Source organism: Heloderma suspectum, chromosome 2 (assembly GCF_057233095.1).
Source record: "Heloderma suspectum isolate Gila_16-S chromosome 2, 16-S_ref, whole genome shotgun sequence".
In the NCBI taxonomy this organism is placed as follows: domain Eukaryota; kingdom Metazoa; phylum Chordata; class Lepidosauria; order Squamata; family Helodermatidae; genus Heloderma; species Heloderma suspectum.
Genome location: NC_139459.1, coordinates 3696388 through 3704091, shown reverse-complemented (window position 1 = coordinate 3704091; position 7704 = coordinate 3696388).

Here is a 7704-nt window from a genome sequence, read left to right as displayed (position 1 = left end):
ACATGCCCAGCCAAATTTGACGTTATGATCTGACTATATCACTAAGAACAATTGAGAGTATGGGTAATGTTTCCAGATCAGTCATATGGGTGATCCCAGCTAATCAGGGATCATGTCATGGATGGAATGGTACCACAGTTCTTACACAGGTAACCAGATTTAGCTACATGATGGTTTCACTGGAGACAGTGAAGGCCACTGAAAGGTTGAGCATAAATGTCTAGAGTGACAAACATTTTTCAAGGAGTATCAGTCAACTGTCAGCAAAAGGTGTCTTTTGTCACAGTGTTGATGAAAATATTGTCAAGACCTTGTCAATAGTTTTCAGCTCAGAAGTTGTTCTCCAGAGAGAGAGAGAGAGAGAGAGAGAGAGAGAGAGAGAGAGAGAACACAACTCCTGCCCATAAGAACAAGGAATTCCAGGGTGATGATTTGGTCAATTATCTTGGATTATTCTCATGCTTGTGTGGACTGTTCTTCACACTTGAATGTCCATAATTTTATCTCACATTGCTTGATCATGCTCAGCTGAAGGTGCAAAACTGTCTCCCTTGAGAAGTATTCTGTATTCTGTTCGGATTTGCTCCACTACATGGGTGTTCTGTCTCTGATGGTTAGCCAGTGACAGCTGATTTTCTCTTGATGCTGTGATGAATTGGCTCTGAGTTTGTCAGGGAAATTCTGCATTTGACCCACCAGAGATTTGACCCGCTCTGACAGTCTTTGCACAATCACTTTTCTTCAGGTAAAGAGGCAGGTCAAGACTCCCTGAACTTGTTAGGGGTCACTGATTCACTTTCAGTTCACTTCAGACTCTGATTCACCTCTGAACACATAAATCAGAGCTTCAAGTGAATTCAGGAGTTCTTAGACCAGAACAATTGGTCATGAAAATGGGTTCTTCGGGTGTCAAAGTGGCGGTGGTGTGGGGTTTTTGATAATGACTGTGGGGGTGTTGTGTTTTCAGATCCAATGGTGCTTGGGGAGCTGTGGATTCCTTCAAAACTAGCACTGTCTGCATGGGCTTCTGTATCCCGAAATTGATAGGTATTCTTATTTATCCTAAATGTGTACTCCACTTTTCTGTCTAGAAATAACAGGATGGTATGTAAGTCAGACATTAACAACCTTTCACATTTATTGCTCATTACCCTTGGAGGGCATAGAAATGTGGGAAATGGTCAAATCAAGGAAATGGCCAAATCATGCCAACTTATAGCAGAAACTGAAGGTTTAATGCTTGCTGTTTGAGACTGCATAATTGTTACCTATCAAAAATATATGGCTCAGATCACAGGTACAGACATTTGCAGAAAAATGCAACAATAAAACAGAAACAACAGAATGCTGAATGGGTGCTTGCCCCATCTTATTCAATCCAGAGTCTCTTCCCAGACACAGTCACCGTGCAGAAATCATTCCCTGACAACTGGGTATGAAGTATCAATGAATCAGTTCAGAACCACCCCCTTATTACAAATATAGCCCTGACCCAGTTCCTGGAAGTGATGATTGCATCTTGTGTTGGGATAATGCTATTATACTAGGTAAAACAATGCATTACAATAGACTAGTCATAATTCTGAGGAACAAAGAACCACAAATAGCAACTAGAATAGATATTGCAATCTTTCACACATGACGTTTTTAAAATCTGAGAATGAATAAATACATATCAGCCCAAGCCTAACCTTGGGAATAAGGCTGACCTGGAAAATCAAGAAAATCAAATATTCACAAAGTCCCTCTCTCAGTCTCAGCTACAGGTATCATTACAAGTATCCCAAAGCAGGATAGAGGAAGAAGCCATGTGCCATTATTCCTGTGAAATACAATGCAAAAAGTTGTCATTCTCTAGATAAGACACGTAACTGGAAAATGCCTAAATATCCATGGATGCCCCTAATAACAAAAATGCTCAGGAGATCAGAGCCTTGCCTGCATAAGCAATGGGACTACAGAGAATAACAGTAATTAATATTAATAGTTGGTCAGCCTGCACATTCCTAAATCAACCTTTTACTGGAGTCCTTATGCTCTCTCTGCCATAGAAGGCTGACCCCTGCTGAAGTTGCTCCAAACTTCCACTAATTAGGAGAGAGGAAATAAAAGCAACATTTCCAAGGCTGCTGGTATGTCTCTTTTCTTCCCCAAGGGGCGAGAGGTTCAACAACAACCTGACAACAGTCCATTGACTCCTACTTGCTACGTATCTACCAGTGTCACCAAGGGATCTCTCCTCTGATCTTGGCACAGTCTCCTTTAGCACAATCCGTTCAAATGTCAAGTTGTCAGGCTACCCCGTGGTCAGTGGTTAAACAGCATCCAGCCATCTTTGAGCAACATCCCACTGCTCTCTGTTTGTGGGGCTTGAAGGATACTCATTAGAAGGTTTTCCTCTTCCTCCCGCTGTGAAATTCCCACTTGGACACCCGACTTTCTCGGTTTAATGATTTTTGCCTTTCCTGGACTATGCCTTGCAAACGTTTTTCTGAAGCCCAAATGGAATTATAGCTAGAAGCATGCCTGACTCAGACACAGTTTCATTTCTTGAATACCCATTTTAAAAAGGTCTGGAAATCTCAGGAAAAACAGCTGCCTCCTTTGGGCATGACTAAACTTGCCATAATTGAATCAGCCGCGCAGCTTGCTCAGGCCACCCATCTCTTCTCAGAGCATCGCGCCTGACCTGCAGCCAAAGGAGGACATGTAAGAACAGCTCGTACCCAGCCAGGGTAGCCATGCACTTGCTCCGAAGCAGGCCCACCCAGGCCAGGAAAACATCTCTGGTGTTGTAAAGGTTGCATCATTATTTAGCTCAGAAATCCATTAAATGGAAAACACTAATTTCAAAATGATCCTCACCAGGTTTAGCGGGAGTTCTTAAGCTTTAATTCTCACACTCCCTGATTTCTGTAATTTCTTTCTTTCTTAGGCATCTGTGTAATTTTAACATAGGGAGGCTCACGGTCTTCTTTTACCTCTTGTGCAGTATTAAATGTCTATTGCACATAGGCATCACTGATGATTCTCATCAGCAAGAGTTCTGCTATTGAAGACGTGGCTCATTAGTTCAAACAAATGCATAACATTCTTCCCACCCCCTTCACTCTCAATTGCCTTGACCCTCCATTCTACTTCTCAGTCCCTTCTGGCCATATTTTCCTTCACATCCTCCTTTCCTGAACTTCCTGCTTCCTTTGCTCCTCATTTTTACTACTCTCTGTCCTCTCCATCCATGCTTCTTGCAGATCACTGCTTCTAAAATCTCACCTGCTATAATGGTTGCTTCTCCAGCCCCTTGGATCTCTGCATGTGAATGTGTCCTATGTTCAGTTGCTCCTCAAAATGGGAATCTCCTGTGAGAAAAAGATGCTATGTTTGATATGCCACTGAGAAGGACTTCTTCACAAATGCATAGTTGAAGTATGGGATTTGCTACCACAAGGCATAATGATGGCATAATCCTGCATTGAGCAGGGGGTTGGACTCGATGGCCTTGTAGGCCCCTTCCAACCCTACTATTCTATGATTCTATGATGGCCACCAGTTTGGATGGCTTTAAAACGGAATTGGACAAATTCCTGGGGGAGGAGACTACCAATGGCTCCTTGTCCTGATGGCTATATGCTACCTCCACAATCAGAGGCAGTATGCCTGTGTACCCCAATTGTTGGAGAACATGGGCAGGAGGGTGCTGTTGCACTCATGTCCTGCTTGTGAGTTTCCCACAGACAGCTGGTTGGCCATGGTGTGAACAGAATGCTGGACTAGATGGACCTTGGTCTGACCAGCATGGCTCTTCTTCTGTTCGTAAGAGAGCTCTCAGTTCTTCCCTACCTCTCCCTCGCCCCCATACCCTGATAATCTTCTTATTGGCTCAAGACATCTTTGAACAAGTCTTAAGCCATACAAGACAGCAGAGCCCAAAGAATGACCCCCAAAGGGGCACTGCCCCCTACAGGGGGACCATAGCTCAGTGACAGAGCACATGCTTTGCCTACCAGAGGTCCCCAGTTCAGTCCCTGGAAACTCCAGTTCAAAGCATCTTGGCTAGCAGGGCCAGGAAAAGGCCCTTTTCTGCCTGAGACCCTGAAAAGCAGCTGCTGGTCAGAATCAACAATGCTAGGTTAGATGGCCAATGACCTCTGACTCAGGGCCTTTGGCTGCATGGCTGGGTGCCTTACTCCCTGCACTACTTCATGGGCCTGCAGGTGAAAGGAGCCCTGCAGCACCATGACTACTGATGGCTATAGAGTGGTGTTGTGGCTACCAGCCCAGCTGTCAACACCCCTGTCTAGTGCAGCAGCCTGGGCCCTGCCTTGACTCAGAGGGGCCAGACAGATCCATCAGCCCAGTAGCACCGGAGGATAGCCTGGGCCTCATTGCCATGGCTAGGCCTGAACCACAGGCCAAGCCCAAGGGATCAGGGGCCCGGAACCTGAGACCCCCACCCAAGGACCTTCAGAGTCTGTCACCTCCAAGCCGGCACCCCCTGAAATTCCCCACTCTTGGTGTGGACAATAATGAGTTGGATGGACCACTAGTCAGTAGATGGCAGCTTGCTATGCTCCAAATAGATCATACCAAAGTTCAAACAGATTCATTATAAGGCAACTCCTGATGTAGGACTTTGGCCTCTGTCATTCTGCAACCAATGGAAGCTCCATGCTCAGCGGCATTGTACCCCAGAATACCAGTTGCTGGAGAGGGCTGTTGGCTTTGTGCCCTGTCGGTTTGCAGGACACTGGACTTCATGGACCCTGGGTCTGATCCACCAGGGCTCTTCTGATACTTTTCTGTCTAACACTTCTAAACAGTCCTGCCAAAAATCCCACCACCTTGGGGGCCTCCATTGCTTCTCTAACTACCCCTTTGGACCAGTCATTTGAGCAGTGTTCAACTTGGTTTCTATCAAATTTCCTGGGCCCTGGTCAATTCAACTCTATAATGAAGCTTGTGCAAAGAGATTAATCAATTGCATCACTGAGACAAAACAAACCCTTCTGGTTAATTTAAACTTTTTTTTCTTTGGGAAAAAAATAATTACCAGAAATTACTTTCCCAAAATATGCAGTGATAAAGACCCAGGCAACACTTCAGTGAATAATCTCTGAGGCCCCTGTCTGCCAAGAGTGATAAAACAAGAGTAACAAACTACCTGTATCTGGCATCGTACCAGCCAGTGCTCGGCGTAGATAGGAGTGTAATTATTTCCTGTCATTTCATCGGGGGCTCCAAAAATAAAGGGCAGCCATTTCAAGACACCCTGTGTTGTGTAAGAAATAAAAAATGCATTCAGATGGTTGTCTGCCTCTTTTAAGAGGAACAGTGGCATGGGGAAATCAAGAAAAGGGGATTGCGCTGCAAACAACAGAGTTAATGAAAGACAAGAGGCACGGGCGAGGAGGCGCTTGGAAGCAGAGCGCTCAGTCCACCTGGAGGTCCACCCGCAGGTGCCCCATTGGCAAAAATGGGATTCCTGTTAAACTACAGCTTATCTATCACACTAGGAAGGGCCAGGGCTTAGCAACGGGACCACGGCTCAGTGCCAGGACACAGGCCTTGCATGCAGAGAGTCCCAAGCCCAGGAGTAGGCAACTTTGGGAAGCCCGTGGGCCATTTTCATCCCCGGAGCCCCACCCTTGAGCTGCACCTCCCCCCAGCAGTGAAAAAAACAGTGTGCAGAGTGGTTATGGTGTGCCAAAATGGTCAAAATTAGTGTGATGCAAGCTAATTTTGACCCCTTTGGTGCTCCATAGTAGCTACAGAGTGCTAAAAGGGTAAAAAAGGGATTGAATTTGTAAATAGATAGATAGATAGATAGATAGATAGATAGATAGATAGATAGGGTCACAATGGCAGCTCCAGATGCCTTTTTTCAAAAACCGTTTTTTCCCCATTTGGAGGGATACTTGGGGGGGGGTGCACGTAGCCCACGGACCACTTGTTGCCTTCCACTGGACTAGGTGAGCTAAACTGTTAGACTGCTTCATAGGAGTTAAAAAAAATACTCAGCCTCTGTCCACAATAACTGATTTCCTCACTGATGTCACATTTGAGGAAAGAAAGGAGAAGCTTCATTGTTTTATGCTCCATCCTCACTAGAGTGGCCATTTCTGTTTGCCAAAAAAAGAGGACAAAAGAGGACAATGATCTGCATAAAATGTGCATATGGTGATTTATATGTATAGATACAAATTTAGAAATAATTATTGCAATTGAAATAGTGGTACAGTACATCTCACCATACTCTAGAGGACTGTGGCCAGGTGACCTGTGTGCCAGCCAGTTCAGCCTGCTGTCCAGGAGGTGCTTGCTGTGGATGGGCAACAGTTTTTATGGCCCTTTATCTTTAAGCTGGAATTGGGCAGGGCAGCCCAAATGGCCACCCTAGACTCCTCGCAGGATGCTCTGCAGCTCCTCTTGTTCTGTCTACCATACAGACAGAAAAGGGCCTCACCTGGCCTGGGTAGGAAGCCAGCAGGAGCAGACACAGCCACCTGCTTCTGCTGGGCTTATTCACACCTTGCTTCCTGGGAAGAGCAGGGCCCTGCCGGAATCTCTTAAAATGCCCTTTCATTCCAGCTTCTAAAGACCCCCCCCCCAGGACTGCCAATTCCCATCAGAGGAGGCAAAATCGATGGCTGCCGAAGACCAAAGACAGCCTGGCTCCTAGGACAAAGCCACCAGGCTTCTTTGGCTCAGGAGGCCTGCCAGTCTCGCAAAGGAAGCGAGAGCCATAGCTTTGTATGAGCACACCTCCTGCTCGCAGCACATGAAACCAAGGCCTGGCCTGGAGGAAACGCAAGCCCCGCGGCTTGGCTGCCTCACTCTTAGTGCTTCTCTTTCTCTTCCTACCTTTCTACCTCCCTATCTCCAGGGGCCCAGGAGAGGTCACATTAAAATCCAAACATGCAGGGTATTATGCAAATAAAGCTATCTGAGATCACCTATTCTGCACATCCACGATCAGCCTGTTTCTGTCTTTCCCAGACTAACAGCACAATCCTACACATGTCCACTTGGTGGTCCCATTGACTTCAATGGACCTTACTCCTAGGTAAGTGGGGATAGGGTTGCAGCCTCTCTCTCTCTCTCTCTCTCTCTCCCTCTCTCTGTCACACACACACACACACACACACACTGTTGCCAAGCACTGCTGTAAGATCCTCCCTGCTTGTAAAGCCCTCAGAGCCCACCCCAAAGGGGGACTGGAGTCTTCTCCCGCTTTGTTTCGAAGACAAGCTCCCCAGGTCATCACTGTGGTTTTACATGGCAGGATGAGTCTCCTTGGACAGGTGGGGGGGGAACACCTTCAGTAGCTCTCCATATTAAGAGGCATCTGCAACCCTCTTGCTGAGAGAGCTGGGGAGGGGCAGGCACACTCTGATGCCCCTCTGCTGGACCAGGCGGCCAGGGAGAAAGGTCTGGAGCAGGGGAGGGCAGAGCTTGATGCAGGACGGATGCGGGACTTGGTGGAAGCCCACAGTGCTGATGTTCAAGGGCTTGGTGCCAGCCACCCACTGGAGAGGCAGCAGTGCGACACACCATGTTCCAGGGAGTCACGGTTGTCAGGCACAACTTGCGAAGAGCAGAGAATTCACTGACGCAGCTCCTGATAGGTTCCTTCAATGTCCCTCTGAAAGGGACTGTGATTGGAGAGCCCTGGTAAAGTCATTGCCTGATTTGAAGCTGCAGCTG